Below are 22835 nucleotides of genomic sequence, written 5' to 3'. Positions count from 1 at the left end.
TTATCCAGCTGCATTTATTAAAATAAATACTTCAGTAGGAATGGGAAGTGGTTTTTCAGGGATAGCCTGCACTGGATAACACTACTCAAGGTCTGTTTTACCTTTGGAAGAGTACTACAGTACCATGATGGAGTAGGGGACTATTTTCCTAGAAAGATTTTATTGATTAGTACTTTCAGAGGCCAGTCGAAGTGAGGTCAGTGGTGGCTAATTCAGTAAATATTTCTGTGGGCTTGTTATATTTCAGACACTGTTCTAGATGCTCTTGCAAATGTTAGGCTGTGCAGGTATTTGTTCCCATTTTACAGAGAAGAAAACTGAAGCTCAGAGTTCCTCTTATGTCACAGCTGCTGTAAGTACTTGATTAATTATCTGAATATTCTCACTAAGGTAGACTCTTTGCCTGAATTACTTGGGTAATTGCAACAGTGTAGATCTGAGTATTAATCATGTTTAATCAGGCAGTGTGCTATTAAATTTCACTGTATTAAAGGGGTAATTAAAAGACTTGTCTTCTATTTTTAAATACATACTTTCTAATTGTTTTCTGGAAATTAAAGGACTATGTGGTCATTTTAGAAAAATTGGAAAATACAGTTTTTACACACACACACACACACACATACACACACACACACACACACATATACACATTGTGACAACCTCTCTGCTTCCTCCTTGTTAATGCCTCAGACTAACACTTTAACCAGTGTAAACCAATGGATTCTGGTCATATTGTTATTGTATTTATTTAAATAGTTGCAGAATGAGTAAGTTTTGCTCACTTGGTTCAGTGCTACCAGTCATTTAGACTTGCTCTGTGACAGTTTATTACTTGCAAATGAGTTTCGGAAACTTAATGTATTTGTTTGATAACTCAGTATGTCTAGTAAAGTTATTTCAAAGGTCATCTGAAGAGCGAAGTTCTATAGTACATTGAGTAGTAGTTTTTCAAAGTCTTATTCTGGTGGCCTATCTGTAGGGCCTAATACCAAATCCAGTATTTATTTGGCATAACTCATCTGAAGAAAGTAAACAAAATAAAATGCTCCCTTCTTCTCTTGATAACTTTCTTGCTTACAGCTGACTGTAGACGTACATCTCAGTTTACAATGTCAGATATTCAAGGAATATACTTTTTGTAATTATTTTGTAGCTCAGTTTCTATCTTGAGCCCCTATTCTGCCTAGGTGGCTGAAATTTTACTGTAAATTAGAGCTATCCTACCTTTCCATGCTCTGCTAATTCTTGGGTTGGGATGGTGAGTCCTACTAGATATCTTCACCTTTCCACAGTGGTGGCATCTGTAGAAATGTTTCTCCTTCATTTTGTTTCTGAAGTTAGTCAGTCATCACAGGTTACTGCTGACTTATTCCTCATTCCCATCCACAAGGTTTTAGCTGGTAAACTAAAACCTTTCTGCAACTTCCATGCTATTAATAAAGTTGTAATCTTTCTGTGATCCCCACACTCCACTAACATTTGGAGAATTCTCTGATACTGCCACTTGTCTAAGTCTTTCTGGGTCTGTAGGGCCTGGGAAATTCTATGAGGCTAATACCATTTTTGCCCATCACATTATCCATCCAGTTCGGTGGGATCTTCTTGCCTTCTTGAGTGCGTACTTAAGAAATGGGACGCAGATTGCCTCTATTCTCTTGTAAGAACAATGTCTGTATTCATTGTCGCTTTGACTTTTATTTTCCCCATTGCAGGGAATTTCTATCAAGTCTGGAAGGTGAGGAAGTCTTGTGGTTTTTTGTTTATTTTTTGTCTTTAAGGTGTTCTAAATCTGTCTTCTGTGCCAGATGTTGCAAATCCAGTGCCTGAATTTGACTCACAGCAATGCCTTTTGCTTGGGAATTATTTCAAAAATTTGGAAAATTCATATAAATATCTGAATCTCCAGATTTCTTTTGGGGAAAATGTTCTAGCAACACTGGACCCACATTTTCATATGGTAAAAATCAGCTGGAGTTCCATAGTGGCTCCTTACAGGATTTGCTCACTCCAGTGTCCACATTCCCTTTTGTTTTGTATTATTCACCTTCCTAGCTTTGGTAAGCATATGTTCTAAGTCCTTTCCATTATTCTCAAGGTCCAGGATTTTGAAATTCGTAGGTCAGAAAAAAGACTCCTTGTTTCTGCTTTCTGCTGTCACTGCTTTCCCTGAGGTAAGTTGAGCCTATCTACTGCTTGAATGGAGGGAGACTCTAAGAATGATAGGGGAAAAAATTTGGCCAGTATTTTAAAAATGTTAAGCCACTGCAAGATACTATCAGAATTTTATTTTACTAATTTAAAAATGTTTTGTCAAGTTGATTTTTAAAATTCAGCTTTATTGAGGTGTAAATTACAGAAGATAAAGTTTACCAATTTTAAATGTATAATTCAGACTGTTTTCCAAAGTGATTGTATCATTTTACATTTTACACGTATGAAAGTGTAGTTGCTGCACAGCCCTGTTATCCTTGGTGTTATTAATGTTTTAATTTTAATTACTCTAGTGGGTACATTGTATCTAGTCATGTCTTATTGTGCTTTTTTAAAATTGAGGTATAGTTGCTGTACCTACTATATAAGTTTCAGGTGTGCAACATAGAGATTCACAATTTTTAAAGGTTATACTCCATTTATAGTTATTATAAAATATTGGCTATATTCCCTGTACTGTACAAATATATCCTTGTAGCTTATTTATTTTATACATAGTAGTTTGTATCTCTTAATTCCCTATCTGTATCTTGTCCTTCCCCACTTTGCTCTCCCTCTGGTAACCACTAGTTTGTTCTCTATATCATGAGCCTGTTTCTTCTTTGTTATATTCACTTGTTTGTTTTACTGTTTTTAGATTTCATCTATAAGTGATATACAGTATTTGTCTTTCTCTGACTTATTTCACTAAGCATAATACATTCCAAGTCCATCCGTGTTGTTGCAAATGGCAAAATTTCATTCTTTACATGATTAGTATTCCATCGTATTATATACCACATCTTCTTTATCCATTCATCTGTCAATGGAGACTTAGGTTGCTTCCATGTCTTGACTATTGTAAATAATGCTGCTATGAACATTGGGGTGCAGATATCTTTTCAAATGAGTGTTTTTGTTTTCATTGGATATATACCCAGGAGTGGAATTGCTGGATCATATGTTAGTTCTATTTTTAGTTTTTTGAGGCACCTCCTTACTGAACCTTTCCCACAGTGACTGTACCAGTTTATATTCACCAGTAGCATACAAGGGTTCCCTTTTCTCCACATCCTCACCAACATTTATCATTTGTGGTCTTTTTGATGATAGCCATTCTGACTGATGTGAGGTAATATCTCATTGTGGTTTTGATTTCAGTTTCTCTGATGATTAGTGATGTTGAGCATCTTTTCATGTGCCTGTTGGCCATCTGTATGTCTTCTTTGGAGATATGTCGATTCAGGTCTTCTGCTTCTTTTATAATCAGGTTTTTTTTTTATTGAGTTTTGTGAGCTGTTTGTATATTTTGGAAATTAAGCCCTTGTCAGTTGCATTGTTTGCAGATATTTTCTCCCATTCTGTAGGTTGTCTTTTCGTTTGGTTTATGGTTTCCTTTGCTGTGCAGAAGCTTATAAGTTTGATTAGGCCCCATTAGGCCCCATTTGTTTGTTTATTTTTTAAAATTTATTTTATTGAAGTATAGTTGATTTATAATGTTGTGTTAATTTCTGCCCATTTGTTTATTTTTGCTTTTATTTCTTTTGCCTTGGGAGATCTAAGAATGTTTTGCTATGATTTATGTCAGAGAATGTTTTGCCTATGTTCTTTACTAGGAGTTTTTTGGTGTCCTGTCTTATATTTAAGTCTTTAAGCCATTTTGAGTTGATTTTTGTGTATGCTGTGAAGGAGTGTTCTAACTTCTTTGATTTACATGTGGCTGTCCAGCTTTCCCAGCATGTGTGATGAATAGACTGTCTTTTTTTCATTATATTTTCTTGCCTAATTTGTTGAAGATTAATTGACCGTACGTGTGTGGGTTTATTTCTGGGCTCTCAATTCAGTTCCATTGATCTTTATGTCTGTTTTTGCACCAATACCACACTGTTTGTTTTTTTTTTTAATTTATTTTTGGCTGTGTTTTTGGTCTTCGTTGCTGCACGTGGGCTTTCTCTAGTTGCAGTGAGTGGGGGCTATTCTCTGTTGCATTGCATGGGCTTCTCATTGCAGTGGCTTCTCTGGTTGCAGAGCATGGGCTCTAAGGGTGTGGGCTTCAGTAGTTGTGGTGCGTACCACACTGTTTTGATTACTGTAGCTTGTAGTATTGTTTGAAGTTCTAAGGGTTCTGCCTCCAGCTTTGTTTTTCTCCTCAGTATTGCTTTGGCAGTTCTGGGTCTTTTGTGGTTCCATATAAATTTTGGGATTGTTTGTTCTAGTTCTGTGAAAAATGTCATGGGTAATTTGGTAAGGATCACATTGAGTCTGTAGATTGCTTTGGGTAGTATGGCCATTTAACTATATTAGTTCTTCCAATCCAAGCACATGGGCTATCTTTCCATTTCCTTGAATCATCTTCATTTTCCTTTATCAGTGTTTTATAGTTCTCATTGTATATGTCTTTCACCTCCTAGGTCAGGCTTATTAGTAGGGTTTTTTTTTTTTTTTGATGTGATTTTAAATGGGATTTTTTTTTACTTTCCCTTTCTGATAGTTCATTGTTAGTGTAAAGAAAGAAATGCAAACTGTTTCTGTATGTTAATCTTGTATCCTGCTACCTTGCTGAATTCATTTATCAGTTCTAATAGTTTTTGTGTGAAGTCTTTAGGGTTTTCTTTTTTTTAATTTTATTTTTTATTTATTTTATTTATTTTTTTATTTTTTAACATCTTTATTGGGGTATAATTGCTTTACAATGGTGTGTTATTTTCTGCTTTATAACAAAGTGAATCAGTTATACATATACATATGTTCCCATATCTCTTCCCTCTTGTGTCTCCCTCCCTTCCACCCTCCCTATCCCACCCCTCCAGGTGGTCACAAAGCACCGAGCCGATATCCCTGTGCCATGCAGCTGCTTCCCACTAGCTATCTATCTTACGTTTGTTAGTGTGTATATGTCCATGACTCTCTCTCGCCCTGTCACAGCTCACCTTTCCCCCGCCCCATATTCCTCAAGTCCATTCTCCAGTAGGTCTGTGTCTTTATTCCTGTCTTACCCCTAGGTTCTTCATGACATTTTTTTTTTCTTCTTAAATTCCATATATATGTGTTAGCATATGGTATTTGTCTTTTTCTTTCTGACTTACTTCACTCTGTATGACAGACTCTAGGTCTATCCACCTCATTACAAATAGCTCAATTTCGTTTCTTTTTATGGCTGAGTAATATTCCATTGTATATATGTGCCACATCTTCTTTATCTATTCATCCGATGATGGGCGCTTAGGTTGTTTCCATGTCCTGGCTATTATAAATAGAGCTGCAATGAACATTTCGGTACATGACTCTTTTTGAATTTTGGTTTTCTCAGGGTATATGCCCAGTAGTGGGATTGCTGGGTCATATGGTAGTTCTATTTTTAGTTTTTTAAGGAACCTCCATACTGTTCTCCATAGTGGCTGAACCAATTCACATTCCCACCAGCAGTGCAAGAGTGTTCCCTTTTCTCCACACCCTCTCCAGCATTTATTGTTTGTAGATTTTTTGATGATGGCCATTCTGACTGGTGTGAGATGATATCTCATTGTAGTTTTGATTTGCATTTCTCTAATGATTAATGATGTTGAGCATTCTTTCATGTGTTTGTTGGCAGTGTGGATACCTTCTTTGGAGAAATGTCTATTTAGGTCTTCTGCCCATTTTTGGATTGGGTTGTTTGTTTGCCCTTGGGATTTGATGATCTGCTAATAACCTCAAAAACTTAGAAAGTAGTGTGGTTGCAGGTTATTTATGACACACTATGGAACTGGCCTCTGATTATGACTTTTGCCCACTTTAGTCTAAATAAATCCTCTCCAGTAGAAATAAAATGTGAGCCACTTGTGTAATTTAAAATTTTTTTGTAGCCACATTAAACAAAGTAAAAAGAAACAGGTGAATTTAATAAAATTTTATTTAATCCAATATGTTAAATATTATTTCAATATAGAATCAACATAAAGTTGTGAGATATTTTACATTTTTTTCATACTAAACTTTGAAATCTAATGTGTTATCTTACACTTATGTGTGTCTCAATTTGGACTAGGTATATTACAAGTGCTCAATAGCCACATGTAGCTACTGGCTACCATATTGGACAGCTCAGGTCTAGACCTCAAGAACAAGAAGCTATATTGCATCATATGTGATGAATATGGTTCTTTGTATGTTAGAAGACTAAATACTATGGTATGCCTTTTATCTTAGATAATTGAATACTACAGGATAACTAACATTATAATGAAAAAACAAATGGCCACTGAATTTATATGGTTTTTTTTTATTTGAGGAGATCATGAGTTTTACTTACGGTCAGCTAATTCTCGCAGTGCCTAAAATAGGCACCTTTGAAAGTGAGTTATGTCTTTAGATGTATCATTGGTAAATCACTCAAGAATTTCACTAGATGGACTAGGTAGCCAGGAGTTTTAAAGTATAATTCAGTGTACATGACTTACCCTTGGAAAATAAGTTGCATGTTGGGAGAATTTCTTCCATTATATAGTGAGGTACCTCATCATTTTGTGGCCTGTAAACATTTACTTATTTACCGTGTTGACAAATATATTGATCCTGCTGTACAGAAGCATCTTGAAAACCTAAAAGATGTCTGTTATGTAATTTAATGAAAAATAGATGTTGAGGGGAAAAGTTAGCCATCGTATATGACCTCAGTATAGGGGCTGGAAATAATATACTTTGGAAAGTCTGAAGTATGTTAGTAGTTTTAGAAAAAGACTAGTTAAGTAGTTTGAAAAACTTAAAATCTTCCAAGAAACTGATGATGCATACTGATGATGACTTACTGAGTTTGCTTTGGGAAAGCCCTGTAAGTCATGGAACTTGCTGTGTATTTTAAGGACACCTTTAACCCTATCTATGAAATTCAGTCATCTTGAATTGTATATTGAAGCAGCGTGCTCAGGGAAAAATAAATTTCTCTGCTGAATGTGAGTGAAAGCACTTGATTACTTGTAAAGTCTTGGCTATCTCTGATGGTGATTATTATCTGTGGTTGTTTGTTGAGGGTTTTTTGTTTGTTTTTTAAAGACTTATTTGGGATAAGTAAATGTTAAATGTTACATAGTTAAAAAGATGTTCTTTTAGAGAGTATTCCATAAGAAAAGACAAGTAGTTCTACATTATTCTTGTTTTTTGATACTTTTCTTTAGGAGCAAACAGTTTTAAAAATTAGACTAATTCATAGCAGAGTGATAGAGAAGTGGATATGCTGTGTGTAATAAGGAAGTGAATTGAATAAGGAATCTAAGTCAGAAGCCTCAGAGAAGGTAACGTCTATTTTGTTTCCATGACCCAGAAGGACTGTGTGTATACCAGTAAACACTTTAGAAAGTTTGTCAACCCTCTATGGTGAAATAAATCAGTGAGGGTTAAGATCATGTTTCTGACTTAACCATTCATGGGTTAAACCTATTGTCATTTTATATCTTGCTTTGAAATGAAGCTTTGGGAATTAAGGGGTTACCATCAAAGGGGTTTTCAAAGGGTGCTTTAAAAAGTTTGAGAACCATTGTTCTGTTATAATAAAAGTGGTCATGGGAGGCCTTCCTGAGAAAGCGATGTTTGAGCTATGGCTTAAAGGAGATGTGGGAACAACTATGGAGCTGCATTGGGAAGAAGTTTCCAGGCCAAGGACACAGGGATGCCACGTCTTTAATGCAGGAACATAGCTGGCAGGTTGGAGGACAGCATGGTGGCCAGTGTGGCCACAGAAACAAAAGGGTTACCATCATTTATTCTCAGTCTTCCCTGTATTCTAGATACTTTTTATACAAACCTGACTTGAAATAAGGAAAATTGGAGAAAAAAATGTTACAGCAGAACAATGGGTTTCAAACTTTTAAAATCATTGTTTGGAAACAAATCCCAAAATATGAAATAAAAGAAGTGATGTTGCAGCTCAAAAAATGATAGGGACATGTCAAAAAGCCTCAGTAGTCAGATCAAAGGGACTCCCACTGGCCAAATCTGAGAGAATTTGAGCTTCAAAATAATGAGATTAATAAATGTTAATCTATTAAATTAAAAAAAATCTATGAGTCCACACTTACAGTAAACAAAAAAATAAATAAGGGAATAGGACACCATCTAATAAATGTAGGAGGAATGATAATGTTAGAAAATCACCATTTTGCAACCATTTTAACCACCAGGCAAGGATCATTAAGTTGGATGAGGGCTAAGATATTTACAAACTCTTAAAAGTATCTTTCCATGAATTATTCTTTAATTACTAAGGAAAAAAAGATATTTTACAGTGGAGTAACCTTGTAGACACTACTTTAACTATGTAAGTAATTAATGAAAGTCAATATCACCAATAACTGGACAAACCCAATATTATTTGCTTCCAGATGTGATACACTGAAAAGAACAATAACATTTATATAATATTTCTGCCAAAAATATATAACCTAAATCTAATTATGAGGAAATATTAGACAAACCCAAATTGAGGGATTTTTACAAAGGAAATTGTTTGTACTATTTATAAATGTCAGTGTTGTGAAAGACAAAGGCTGATCTGGACCAGAGAATAAAATTGCTATAGAAGAAATTTTGGAGACAATTGGCAAAAATTAAATAAATTCTATAGATTAGATAACAGCATTGTGTCAATATTAAATTTCCTGAATTTGATTATCATACTGTGATAATGTAGGTGAATATCCTTGTTCTTGGTAAATCTACCCTGAAGTATTTAGAGGTAATGGAACAAGGTTTTGTAACTTTCAAACAATTCAGAAAATAAAAGATATACTGTATAAAGAGAGAAAGAAGAGGAGGAAAAGAGAGGAGGGGAGGGGTGGGAAAGAATAGTAAAGCAGTTGTGGCAAAATGTTAAAATCTGGGTTAAACACATAGAATAGTTCTTTGTACTATGCTTGTAACTTTTCTGTGTATTTAAAATTATTTCAGAACAAAAAGTTGTACACAAAAAGTGTTGGTGTGCTGGATGAATTAGGTCTACAACACTTTCTATTTGGTGTTGCTCCTTCACTTATTTTCTTCTAAACAGAACCTCTGAGGCACCCCTGAATACAGTCTGAAAATCACTGCTCTTAAAATGATCATTCCTTCCAGCTATGAAAACAGAGAAAGCAGAAAGTTTTACATGTAATAATGATTTTATATATGGAAGGAGATATCTAATATTTCACTACCTCTAGGAAGAGACTACTTATTCTTTTAAATATTGCTAACGTGCAGAGATTGTTGGTAAATACTGATGGGCACGTAAAAAAAGAGCATATGGAAAAAATTTAAGCAATAGAGCAAATTCTGTATTTGGCCCAAGGGTTCAAGGAATTCTAAGAGTGACTACCTGTAGGTAGTTAGGAAGAAATTTTTAAGGTAGCTGCAATAAAATTTAGATTTTCTTTAGATTTATATGTGCAACTGAAATGAGGCTTAGGAAGGCTCAGAGCGTGGAAATTCTAGTTTATGTTTATACTCATGGTAAGGGTGGCTGCTATCATTAAAATGACAGGGTCATAGTGAACTTTGTAAATTTGAGGGCAGATGATGAAAAAAATGATGCAGGGTAGATAAGAGAGCAGTCAAAGGAGTAGTGTTAAAAGTATCATACTTGTGGCCACTTCAGCAGTGATACTGAGTTAGTACCATTTAGGTACTTCTTGGAAACATCATCCGTAACGTCAGAGAGAAACCCTACCTGAGCCAGGTGTTATTTTCCTGTGTTTACTAAAGTTAACAACATAATTTCTGTGGTACATAGTACTTCAAGGAGAACAGAATTTGAAGGTCTAGAAAACACTGTGGAACTACTGAAATTATGGAATTGTTATAAGATGTGAATAGCAGATAGATCATTTTAATTTGGGGGCAAGGGAATTCTAGTTTTCTTAAAGGAAAAAAAACAACAACAAAGGGGAACAAAATAAGCTATCTACTTTTGACCTAATTTGTGAGCTAAATACTAAAACCTTGTGAGATGAGAAATGACAAAAGAGGGAAAATTAGTGTATAAGACATGAAAGAACATTGTTTTTAGAACTGCCACAGTATATTGAAATTATAAGAGGTAGTTATGGCATAGAGAGCAGACAAAGAATGAAAATAAACTTTGTTAAAAGTTAAATTATGCATACATCAAAATGAAGAAGGGAGGGCTTCCCTGGTGGCGCGCAGTGGTTGAGAGTCCGCCTGCCGATGCAGGGGACACGGGCTCGTGCCCTGGTCCGGGAAGATCCCACATGCCGCGGAGCGGCTGCGCCCATGAGCCATGGCCGCTGAGCCTGCGCGTCCGGAGCCTGTGCTTCGCAACGGGAGAAGCCACAACAGTGAGAGGCCCGAGTACCGCAAAAAAAAAAAAAAAAAGAAGAAGAAGGGCAGTAATGCTTACAATATACAAATGATTGTATATACAGAACCTGTGGTTTCTTGCCAATTTGGAAAATAATAAAATGAAAAATGGCTTCTTATGGACAAAGGTGATATAGAAGTAAAAAAACACAATTGGTATAAAAATTACTTTTTCTTAGATTTTCAGAGAAATATAAATTTAAAAAGGGATGTTAAATGGAGAATTATCTGTAATTTTAATCTTTATGGGCATGGTATGAAAGTAGGTAGAAGTAAGCTGAGGAGGAAAGCATGTTGACAAAAGGAACTGTAACTCTTGGCAGTGTATAAACAGGGTGCTTTGTAAAGTTCTGTCATAGAACCACTAATGCAATGGTTCTGTGCAATGCAACATCAGTGGTAGTTGGAATAAAGGAATAGGAGGATGGATCATTTAATGACCATTTATAATAGTTATTACCCTCTGAGTTATGTTAAGGGCAACCAAATCCAGCACTCCAGGGCACAAGATGATTGACTAAAGGAATTGGGAAGAAGTTGTTCTTGTTGGTGTACCTTTGTTTGGCTATTCAGGGACCCTTTTTTCTCCAGGTATTATCTACTGCTGTCTGTAGAACTTAGACATGGAGGGCTCAATGGTTTGCTGGTCTTTAGAACATCCTGTATTTTAATGATCATGATAAATGCTTGGAGAATATAGAAATGTTGGTGCTTCAGTGGAATTAATGACCACATCTGTCTTTTGATTGGTGTTTTCATTTTAATCATCATTTAAATGATTTCCCCGTCACAGATTTTATTTAAAAGACTGACTATATATAACATCTGACATTTTTGATTATTTTAATGGACTAGGTTTTAAACACTGGAACTATAGCTCTGCCCAGTGAAAAGCACAGGTGTTCTGACAAGCAATAATAACAAATAAAATGTGGTATTTTTATTGTGTAAAATAGTATGGACACATGTAGTACATACAAGGATCTAGAATCTAGAATATAAGGCTGTTTAACGGCAATCAAATTTTAGTAGAATTTACTTGATTGTAACATCTTCCTTTTAGGTTGGAATATGGTTTCTTAAAGAGGATCAGACAAATTACTCATTCTGGGAACAAAGACTTTTGAAAGCTGACAGCTTACTGGCAGTTATGATGAGCATTTATTTCAGGCTTATAAAACATATTAATCAAACTTGTTCACAGTATGGTGGTCCAAAGAGGGGTTATATTATTTTTCAGAGATACTTTAAATAACTGAAGGGCACTGGTAACATATTTTCCATGAATACAAAGCTACAATGTTTTTTTTTTCTTCTAGATGAGTAAATACTTTTCTCGGGTTTAAAGAATGAAGAGTAGTGCAGGAATCTGTTTATTACAAGACTATTTGCAAAAGACCTATGCACCATTCATTGAACCTTGAAAAACACTTGAAAATATGCGTTGCATTTGCAAACTTCAGTATATGACATGGAAAGCTGGCAAGCTGCCTGGCTTCTACTTAAAGGATTGTCATTCTGGGAAAAATAAATTTCTCTAACTAGACAAAAGTCAATGTTTTCATGTTTTACTGCAATCAGACTGATAGAGCTGACAATTTAATGTCTCAACACTTAAAATATCTGGGGATAATCAGTTACCTCAATCAATCATAAACACAAATCCTTCTATTTTCGAAGCTTGTGTGTCTGTGACTAAAGATGTAAGACCGTTTGGTGAGTCCCTTTCCCCGCAACACCCCGTCATCTACCCCCACCATCCTCCTAATATTCCTGATCTGTCTTTATTCTATGCAGATATATATACACATTATGCACCTGGAAATAACTTTTAACAACTCAAGTGTGATCAAATTTAGAAACTTTTCTTTCACTGTCCTGTTTTATTTAATCTTTATGGGTAGTTTATAGACTGTATGCCTGTCAGAAAAATGTGGAACTGTGCTGGCATTCCCACTGAAGACATCATTATGAGTGAAAAAGCGCTCAAGGCTTTTTCAAAGTGGGTGCTGAAATGTACATTTCCTTTCTCTGACTCCAGGGGATGTTGGTAGCTACCCCAAACAGACAGGTATTTTGGGGTCAAATGGTGTAGGGCCAGGCCCTTAGGATTTCCTGGCAAGCACACTGAACAGCTCAGTTCTGGAAACTAATCATAATAATGATGATGATAAAGCAAGGGAGGCAGTGACAACAACATAAAAAGCCGCCTAAGGAATTGGATTCCAGGTAGCTGTAGATTTGGCGGAGCTGACAGGTTCAGTTCACTAAGCTTTGGTACTGGTAATGACGGGAAACTTCAGACAGTTTTAGAGATCTATTTCTATTAAGCTATGCCGTGGTGTTTCTGCAACTTGAGAGCAAGTTTACTGGGGCATACCATTCTTCTTTCAACATGGTAAGAATTGATGTGATTGGTGCTACATTCCTAACAGATAATTACTCTGAGCACTCAGTAAGCCAGATTCCTTGTTTGAAGTATTCTTTTCTGTAGTTTTTATGTATGGTGTATATGTGGGTATATGTATATATAGACAAACGCATTCACCACCACTGCCTCCTTTTTGTTTCTTTGATTATGTAGGGCTTTGCAGTCAAACTAAGCAGAGTTTTAGGACCCTTGGGGCAGCATCTTTCAGTTCCGCATCAGGCTGCGTTGCAAACAGTCAGTCTTGTTCTTGCACTCACTTGGCGGAAGTGCCACGACACGACTTGTGCAGTGCTTTGCTCTTGCCATGAAGCCTGGGTGACAAAAGTTTTTACAAGAAGCTGACTGTATTTGAGGTTATGAATATGCAATGACTCTCATTAGTATTGAAGCACCAGAACAGGGGCTGACATCCCCCGCCACTTTGAGTTGCTGCAGAATCGGCTAATGAATTGTCTTGCTCTTTCATGCACACAGTCTGCTGTTGTGGCTTCTAAGTTCCAAGGGGAGTTGCCCAGTTTGAGTAGACCATTGACTGCAGAAATTAATTGTCAGGAACTACTCTTGATTTTGTGAAATACTATTTAGACAGTGCCTTAGCTGGTCAAAACAGAAAAGCTATAAGCTTTGTATAAGTTAGTATCATGAATAGGAATATTTAGAAAGAGACATGAGAATGTATGTATGTTCTTATATACACAACTGTGTATAGATATGCTTCCATCCTGGATTACTGTACAATAAGTATATCTAAATATAGATGAAATCAAGTAATAGAAATCTGACATTTTGTTCGTTGGTCTATTATTCTTCCATACAGAACAAACAGAGATGATAGAAAATTCCCCAAATGAATAGGGTTGAAACACAAAGCTATTCCATCAACTCTTTACCATATTCTTTCTTTCTTTTTTATTCCTGGGTCTCTGCCAAACATTTTGCAGCTCATACACATACCATCTTTCATGAATATGTTACTGATAAGGATATGTTTCTAGCCACTGATTAAGATATCTGAGCTGATTTGCAGTGTGTAAGAAAATGCAAAAGTGCTCAGACATCATCTAGAATGGTCCCTTTTCAATAGGATAAATTAAGTGTGTTTTTCCACACCCCTTCTCCCTTGAAATTTCCTTTCAACTAAAAGAGAACTTCTGTGGCTTGCTGCAGATTGTAAAGAATAGATTGAATTGAAATGGATAATATATGCTAAAAGGTAAGGGATATGTTGTAAGCTGTGCAAATAAGGCGATGAACAAAGCGTAAGTCCTTATATTAATGTGCTTGTTCTACACATTTATTTAATGAAAAGGCATCCCTTGCACAGAAACAGATATATGTTATTTTGGTAGAGCTTTAGGGGGTAGTGTTACTATAATTGTCATATCTCAGTGGAAACAAGAAAAAAAGTAAAGCCCAAGAATGTATACATATAAGAGTACCAAGTATGAGTGTAGCTTAAAATAAATGCAGTCTGACAAAAGTGGCTTAAGTATCATATATCAAACACTTGTTACCTCTGCTGGCCTTAGTGACTTCACAAGACTAAGACCAAATCAGTGATAAAATCTCAAGGAAGATGAAACCAGTGTAGGCCTTTGCAAAGACCATCAGTCATTCCACAGAGCTGTGATATTATTTGTTCATGTAATCCTTGGCTTCCTATTTAATGGACATAATACACCATCCACTCCTAGACCAAAGCCATCAAGGGAAATCTTTTTCTTTTCTTTCTTTTCTTTTTTTTTTTTAAATTGGACACAGGGAAGACAGCTTTGTTCAAGATGGCAGAGTAGAAGGATGTGCTCTTGCTCCCTCTTGCGAGAACACAGGAATCACAACTAACTGCTGAACAGTCATCAACGGGAAGACCCTGGAACTCACCAAAAAAGATACCCCACATCCAAAGACAAAGGAGAAGCCACAAGGAGATGGTAGGAGGGGCGCAATCACAATAAAATCAAATCCCATAACCGCTGGGTGGGTGACTCACAAACTGAAGAACAATTATGTCACAGAAGTGCACCCATTGAAGTGAAGATTATGAGCCCCATGTCAGGCTTGCCAACCTGGGGGTCTGACAATGGGAGGAGGAATTCCCAGAGAATCAGACTTTGAAGGCTAGTGGGATTTGATTGCAGGACTTCGACAGGACTGGGGAAAACAAAGACTCCACCCTTAGAGGGCACACACAAAGTAATGTGTGCATCAGGACTCAGGGGAAGGAGTAGTGACCACATAGGAGACTGAATCAGACCTACCTGCCTGGAGGTAGTGTTGGAGGGCCTCCTGCAGAGGCGGGAGGTAGCTGTGGCTCACCCTGGGGACAAGGACACTGGCAGCAGAAGTTCTGGGAAGTACTCCTTGGCGTGAGCCCTCCTAGAGTCTGCCATTAGCCCCACCAAAGAGCCTGTAGCCTCCAGTGCTGTGTTGCCTCAGGCCAAACAACCAACAGGGAGGGAACTCAGCTCCACCCATCAGCAGACAAGCAGATTAAAGGTTTACTGAGCTATGCCCACCAGAGCAACACCTGGCTCTACCCACCACCAGTCCCTCCCATCAGGAAGCTTGCACAATCCTCTTAGATAGCCTCATTCACAAGAGGGTAAACAGCAGAAGCAAGAAGAGCTACAATACTGCAGCCTGTGGAACGAAATCCACATTCACAGATAGACAAAACGAAAACGCAGAGGACTATGTACCAGCTGAAGGAACAAGATAAAACCCCAGAAAAACAATTAAATGAAGTGGAGCTAGGCAATCTTCCAGAAAAAGAATTCAGAATAATGATAGTGAAGATGATCCAGGATCTTGGAAAAAGAATGGAGGAAAATCAAGAAGATGCAAGAAATGTTTAACAAAGACCTAGAAGAATTAAAGAGCAAACACCTAGAAGAATTAAAGAACAAACAAACAGAGATGAACAATACAATAACTGAAATGAAAAATACACTAGAAGGAATCAATAGCAGAATAACTGAGGTAGATGAATGGATAAGTCACCTGGAAGACAGAATGGTGGAAATCATTGCTGTAGAACAGAATAAAGAAAAAAGCATGAAAAGAAACGAAAACAGCCTAAGAGACCTCTGGGACAACATTAAACACCCCAACATTTGCATTATAGGGGTCCAGGAAGAGAAGAGAGAGAGAGAAAGGACCCAAGAAAATATTTGAGGAGATTATAGTCGAAAACTTCCCTAACATGGGAAAGGAAATAGCCACCCAAGTCGAGGATGCGCAGAGAGTCCCAGGCAGGATAAACCCAAGGAGAAACATGCCAAGACACACAGTAATCAAACTGACAAAATTAAAGACAAAGAAAATTTATTAAAAGCAACAAGGGAAAAACGACAAATGATGTACAAGGGAACTCCCTTAAGGTTAACAGCTGATTTCTCAGCAGAAACTCTGCAAGCCAGAAGGGAGTGTCATGATATATTTAAAGTGATGAAAGGGAAGAACCTACAACCAGGAATACTCTATCCATCAAGGCTGTCATTCAGATTTGATGGAGAAATCAAAAGCTTTACATACAAAGGCAAAAGCTAAGAGAATTCAGCACCACCAAACCAGCTCTACAACAAATGTTAAAGGAACTTCTCTAAGTAGAAACCACAAGAGAAGAAAAGGACCTACAAAAACAAACCCAAAAGAATTTTAAAAAATGGTAATAGGAACATACATATCAATAATTACCTTAAATGTGAACGGATTAAATGCTCCAACCCAGAGATGCAGACTGGCTGAATGGATACAAAAACAAGACCCATATATATGCTATCTAGAAGAGACCCACTTCAGACCTAGAGACACATACAGAGTGAAAATGAGGGGGTGGAAAAATGTATTCCATGCTAATGGAAATCAAATGGAAGCTGGAGTAGCAATACTTATATCAGATAAAATAGACTTTAAAATAAAGAATGTTACAAGAGACAAGGAAGGACACTACATAATAATCAAGGGATCAATCCAAGAAGGAGATATAACAATTATAAATATATATGCACCAACATAGGAGCACCTGAATACATAAGGCAAATGCTAAGAGCTAAAAAAGAGGAAATCGACAGTAACACAATAATCGTGCGGGACTTTAACACCTCACTTACACCAATGGACCCATCATCCAGACAGAAAATAAGGAAACACAAGCTTTAAATGACATAATAGACCAGATAGATTTAATTGATATTAATAAGGCATTCCGTCTGAAAACAGCAGATTACACTTTCTTCTCAAGTACACAGAGAACATTCTCGGGGATAGATCACATCTTGGGTCACAAATCAAGCCACAGTAAATTTAAGAAAATTGAAATCATATCAAACATCTTTTCCAACCACAACACTATGAGATTAGAAATGAATTACAGGGGAAAATAACGTGAAAAACACAAACACATGGAGGCTAAACAATACGTTATGAAATAACCAAGAGATCACTGAAGAAATCAAAGAGGAAATAAAAAATACCGAGAGACAAATGACAATGAAAACATGATGATCCAAAACATATGGGATGCAGCAAAAGCAGTTCAAAGAGGGAAATTTATAGCAATACAATCCTACCTCAGGAAACAAGAAAAATCTGAAACAATTTAACCTTACGCCTAAAGGAACTAGAGAAAGAAGAAAAAACAAAACCCAAAGTTAGTAGAAGGAAAGAAATCATAAAGATCAGAACAGAAATATATGAAATAGAGACAAAGAAAACAATAGCAAAGATCAATAAAACTAAAAGCTGGTTCTTTGAGAAGATAAACAAAATTGATAAACCTAGCCAGACTCATCAAGAAAAAGAGCGAGGACTCAAATTAATAAAATCAGAAATGAAAAAGGAGCAGTTACAATGGACAATGCAGAAATACAAAGCATCCTAAGAGGCTACTACAAGCAACTCTATGCCAGTAAAATGGACAACCTGGAAGAAATGGACAAATTCTTAGAAAGGTATAACCTTCCAAGACTGAACCAGGAAGAAATAGAAAATACGAACAGACCAATCACAAGTAATGAAATTGAAACTGTGATTAATAATCTTCCAACAAACGAAAGTCCAGGACCAGATGGCTTCACAAGTGAATTCTATCAAATATTTAGAGAAGAGCTAACACCCATCCTTCTTAAACTCTTTCAAAAAACTGCAGAGGAAGGAACACTCCCAAACTCATTCTACGGGGCCACCATCACCCTGATACCAAAAGCAGACAAAGGTACCACCAAAAACAAAATCTACAGACCAATATCACTGATGAATATAGATGCAAAAATCCTCAACAAAATACTAGCAAACAGGATCCAGCAATACATTAAAAGGATCATACATCATGATAAAGTGAGATTTATTCCAGGGATGCAAGGATTCTTCAATATACACAAATCAATCAATGTGATACACCATATTAACAAGTTGAAGAATAAAAACCATATGATCATCTCAGTAGATGCAGAGAAAGCTTTTCACAAAATTCAACACCCATTTATGATAAAAGCTCTCCAGAAAGTGGGCATACAGGGAACCTAACTCAACATAATAAGGGCCAAATACGACAAACCCACAGCAAACACCATTCTTAATGGTGAAAAACTGAAAGCATTTCCTCTGAGATCAGTAACAAGACAAGGATGTCTACTCTCGCCACTATTATTCAACATAGTTTTGGAAGTCCTAGCCATGGCAGTCAGAGAAGAAAAAGAAATAAAAGGAATCCAAATTGGAAAATAAGAAGTAAAACTATCACTGTTTGCAGATGACATGATACTATACATAGAGAATCATAAAGATGCCACCAGAAAACTACTAGAGCTAATCAATGAATTTGGTAAAGTTTCAGGATACAAAACTAATGCACAGAAATCTCTTGAATTCCTATACACTAACAACGAAAGATCAGAAAGAGAAATTAAGGAAACAATCCCATTCACCATTGCAACAAAAAGAATAAAATACCTAGGAATAAACCTACCTAAGGAGGTCAAAGACCTGTACTCAGAAAACCGTAAGACACTGATGAAAGAAATCAAAGATGATACAAACAGATGGAGAGATATACCATGTTCTTGGATTGGAAGAATCAATACTGTGAAAATCACTATACTACCCAAAGCAATCTACAGATTCAGTGCAATCCCTATCAAATTACCAATGGCATTTTTTACAGAACTAGAAGAAAAATTCTTAAAATTTGTATGGAGACACAAAAGACCCCGAATAGCCAAAGCAATCTTGAGGGAAAAAAGTGGAGCTGGAGGAACCAGACTTCCCAACTTCAGACTATACTAAAAAGCTACTGTAATCAAGACAATATGATACTGGCACAAAAACAGAAATATAGATCAGTGGAATAGGTTAGAGAGCCCAGAGATAAACCCCTGCACCCATGGTCAACTAATCTTTGACAAAGGAGGCAAGGATATACAATGGAGAAAAGACAGCCTCTTCAATAAGTGGTGCTGGGAAAATGGGACAGCTACATGTAAAAGAATGAAATTAGAACACTCCCTAACACCATACACAAAAATAAACTCAAAATGTATTAAAGACCTAAATGTAAGACTGGACACTATAGATCTCTTAGAGGAAAACATATGCAGAACACTCTTTGACGTAAATCACAGCAAGATCTTTTTTGACCCACCTCTTAGAGTAATGGAAATGAAAACAAAAATAATCAAATGGGACCTAATTAAACTTAAAAGCTTTTGCACAGCAAAGGAAATTATAAACAAGATGAAAAGACAACCCTCAGAATGGGAGAAAATATTTGCAAGTGAATCAATGGACAGAGGATTAATCTCCAAAATATATAAACAGCTCATGCAGCTCAATATTAAAAAACAAATAACCCAATGAAAAAATGGGCAGAAGACCTAAATAGACCTCCAAAGAGGACATACAGATGACCAAGAGGCACATGAAAAGCTTGTCAACATCACTAATTATTAGAGAAATGCAAATCAAAACTGCAATGAGGTATCACCTCACACCAGTTAGAATGGGCATCATCATCAGAAAATCTACAAACAACAAATGCTGGAGAGGGTGTGGAGAAAAGGGAACCCTCTTGTACTGTGGTAGGAATGTAAATTGATGCAGCCACTATGGAGAACAGTATAGAGGTTCCTTAAGTAACTAAAAATAGAATTACCATATGACCCAGCAATCCCAATATGTGTCATATACCCCAAGAAAACCATAATTCAAAAAAACACATACACCCCAATGTTCACTGCAGCACTATTTACAATAGACAGGTCATGGACACAACCTAAATGCCCATCGACAGACGAATGGATAAAGAAGATATGGTACATATATACAATGGAATATTACTCAGCCATAAAAAGGAATGAAATTGGGTCATTTGTAGAGATGTGGATGGACCTAGAGACTGTCATAGAGCTTGAAGTAAGTCAGAAAGAGAAAAACGAGCATTGTATATTAATGCATATATGTGGAATCTAGAAAAATGGTACAGATGAACCGGTTTGCAAGGCAGAAATAGAGACACAGATGTAGAGAACAAACCTATGGACACCAAGGGGGCAAGCGGGGGAGGGGTGGTGGTGGGATGAATTGGGAGATTGGGATTGACATATATACACTAATATGTATAAAATAGATAACTAACAAGAACCTGCTGTTTAAAAAATAAAATTAAGGGGCTTCCCTGGTGGCGCAGTGGTTGAGAGTCCACCTGCCGATGCAGGGGACACGGGTCCGTGCCCCGGTCCGGGAGGATCCCACATGCCGTGGAGTGGCTGGGCCCGTGGGCCATGGCCGCTGGGCCTGCACGTCCAGAGCCTGTGCTCCGTGATGGGAGAGGCCACAGCAGTGAGAGGCCCGTGTACCGCAAAAATAAATAAATAAATAAAATTAAGAAAAATTGGACACAGGGAAGACCAATCATGTCTGATCACATGACAAGCTACTAAATTATTCAATTTCATTCCTAAATTTACATTCTTGTTGCATTTTACTGTCAGTATAGGGTTTTAAAAACTTCCTGTTTTAAGGCGCCTATATAATCAGAAGTAAAGTACCTTTATAATCACTCAAAAGAATTTTCTGATTTCTCTATGCTGTTTTCCTAGGAATCCAAACATTAGAAAAGGTCTACTTGTTATGTTGAAATAAAGTATTCAACTCATACAGAACACATTCACATTTTAAAATATTAAAGTGGAAAAAGTTTAGCTGAAACAATTATATATAAGCATAAAATGTTCAAATTTAATGGAAATATTAACCAATATCTATTACTATGAATATGAGAATCACAGTATAAGTGAAAATACTTTAGTTTTAATTGCAGTTTTAGAAAACTATGGTGGTTTTACTTTGGCTTGCAATTTGTCTCTGCATTCTAGACTTTGTGATGACTGTGAAAACATTATTTATGAAAGGTTTATTCAAATATAATTTGGTGCTTATTGCTTTTATCAAATATTGGAGTCTAATGAAATAAAATGCAAGGTACTTGTGCTTCTGAGTCATTTCTGAGAATCATTTATTACACCTCCTTTTCTGTATACAACTACAATACAGTTGTAACAGCAGGCAAAACAATATGTTATGTTGTTTCTATTCATTTTAAGCTGTCCTGCTACATATCTGTAGTAGAATTTGGACACTTGCAAGGGAACAGCTAATATACATATGGATTTAGGCAATTATCTGATTCCTTTTTGTAGCTCTGAAGCCATATATATTCATAATTAATATTCTGACATAGTTTTATGAAGTGGACCAAGAATTGGAGTATTCTATGGCAGACCAAGCACCAGGAAATCAGAGACAACTTTCTCTCCCTCCCTCTCCCTCCCTCCCCGCCTCTCCCTCTCTCCCCCCCCCCCCCCCCCCCCCCCCCGCACCGTGTGTGTCTCTCTCTCTCTCTCTCTCTCTCTGTCTCTCTCTCTCTCCCCCCCTGTGTCTCTCTCTCTGTCTCTCTCTGTCTCTGTCTCTGTCTCTCTCTTTCTCTCTCTCTCTCTCTCTCTCTCTCTCTCTCTCGTACACTCACCTCACAGGGGAAAGAATGAGAGGAGTTCAGCCTTTGATGAGCTTATCTAAAATTTTGCCACCATAAGTTATTTTAATTTGAACGTATGTGTAAGTTTTGTGCTTTCTGCTTTAGTATTATTTTGATTTTGATTTGTGTGTGTGGGACACCATAATTTTTCAGTTCTTAGGGTCTCTAGAGGTCTTAATCTGAACTTGAATGGACCAGTGAATTTACCATCAGCAAATGCTACTTATACATTTTCTTGTCAGCCATAAATTAATATTTATTGAGTACAGTCTGGGTGCTGGGAGTGGGGAGCAGTGGATTAGGAAAATCCTGGGTACCAGGAAGTTTACAGTGAAGCTGGGGTGAAAGAAAGCAGGAAAATAGTGGAGATTCATTTATAGGGCTAGATATCAACAAATGTAGATTGATCTAGTGCACATTAAGTGCAGAAGTGTTCCAGAGTTGCCATTGAGGTGTGAGAACAGCCTCAGGAGGGACGACTGTAGAGACTTCTTACAGGAGACAAGTTCCTACTTGGATTTTGGAGGTTTAAAGATTCTATTAAAATGTAGTAAATTTGGCTTAACTTTGAAACAGGACTTCAGTGTGTCTAAACTCACTTTATATTGATTTCAATGGTAACATTTTCTTTAGAAGTGATGTAATTTGAAGTTTAGAATTGTGTGTTTGTAATGTGCTTTTCATTTTTTTCACTTAAAAATTGTTTCCTTGGGAGAAAAAAATCTTGTTTACCACAACTACCCCTGTTAAATGTAGAAGGAAAAACGTGAGGGAATTAAAAAGATTAGCGTAACATCATTTTTAAAAACTCTTATTTTTCCTTAACTCTCTCCCCAGTAGTCTTGCCTGAGT

At 36.7% G+C, this 22835-nt stretch overlaps 1 long non-coding RNA gene across 17 annotated transcripts in view; it reads left to right on the top strand.

The window, feature by feature from the left end:
- LOC109549014 (uncharacterized) overlaps nt 1–22835 on the top strand; it is a 152802-nt gene that overhangs the window by 113060 nt on the left and 16907 nt on the right. Inside the window, exon 7 of one of the 17 annotated variants that reach the window (XR_012330765.1) lies at nt 2099–2174. The exons of 15 other annotated variants lie outside the window; for them this stretch is intronic. This is a non-coding gene — a long non-coding RNA (uncharacterized lncRNA). Of the gene's footprint in view, nt 1–2098; nt 2175–14713; nt 21770–22835 lie in introns of those variants that run through there. One more of the 17 variants, XR_012330773.1, reaches the window with a different exon arrangement.

The sequence above is a fragment of the Tursiops truncatus genome, chromosome 3 (assembly GCF_011762595.2).
Source record: "Tursiops truncatus isolate mTurTru1 chromosome 3, mTurTru1.mat.Y, whole genome shotgun sequence".
In the NCBI taxonomy this organism is placed as follows: Eukaryota; Metazoa; Chordata; class Mammalia; order Artiodactyla; family Delphinidae; genus Tursiops; species Tursiops truncatus.
The sequence above is the reverse complement of the archived record's forward strand: the minus strand, read 5'-3'. Positions and strand labels throughout refer to the sequence as shown.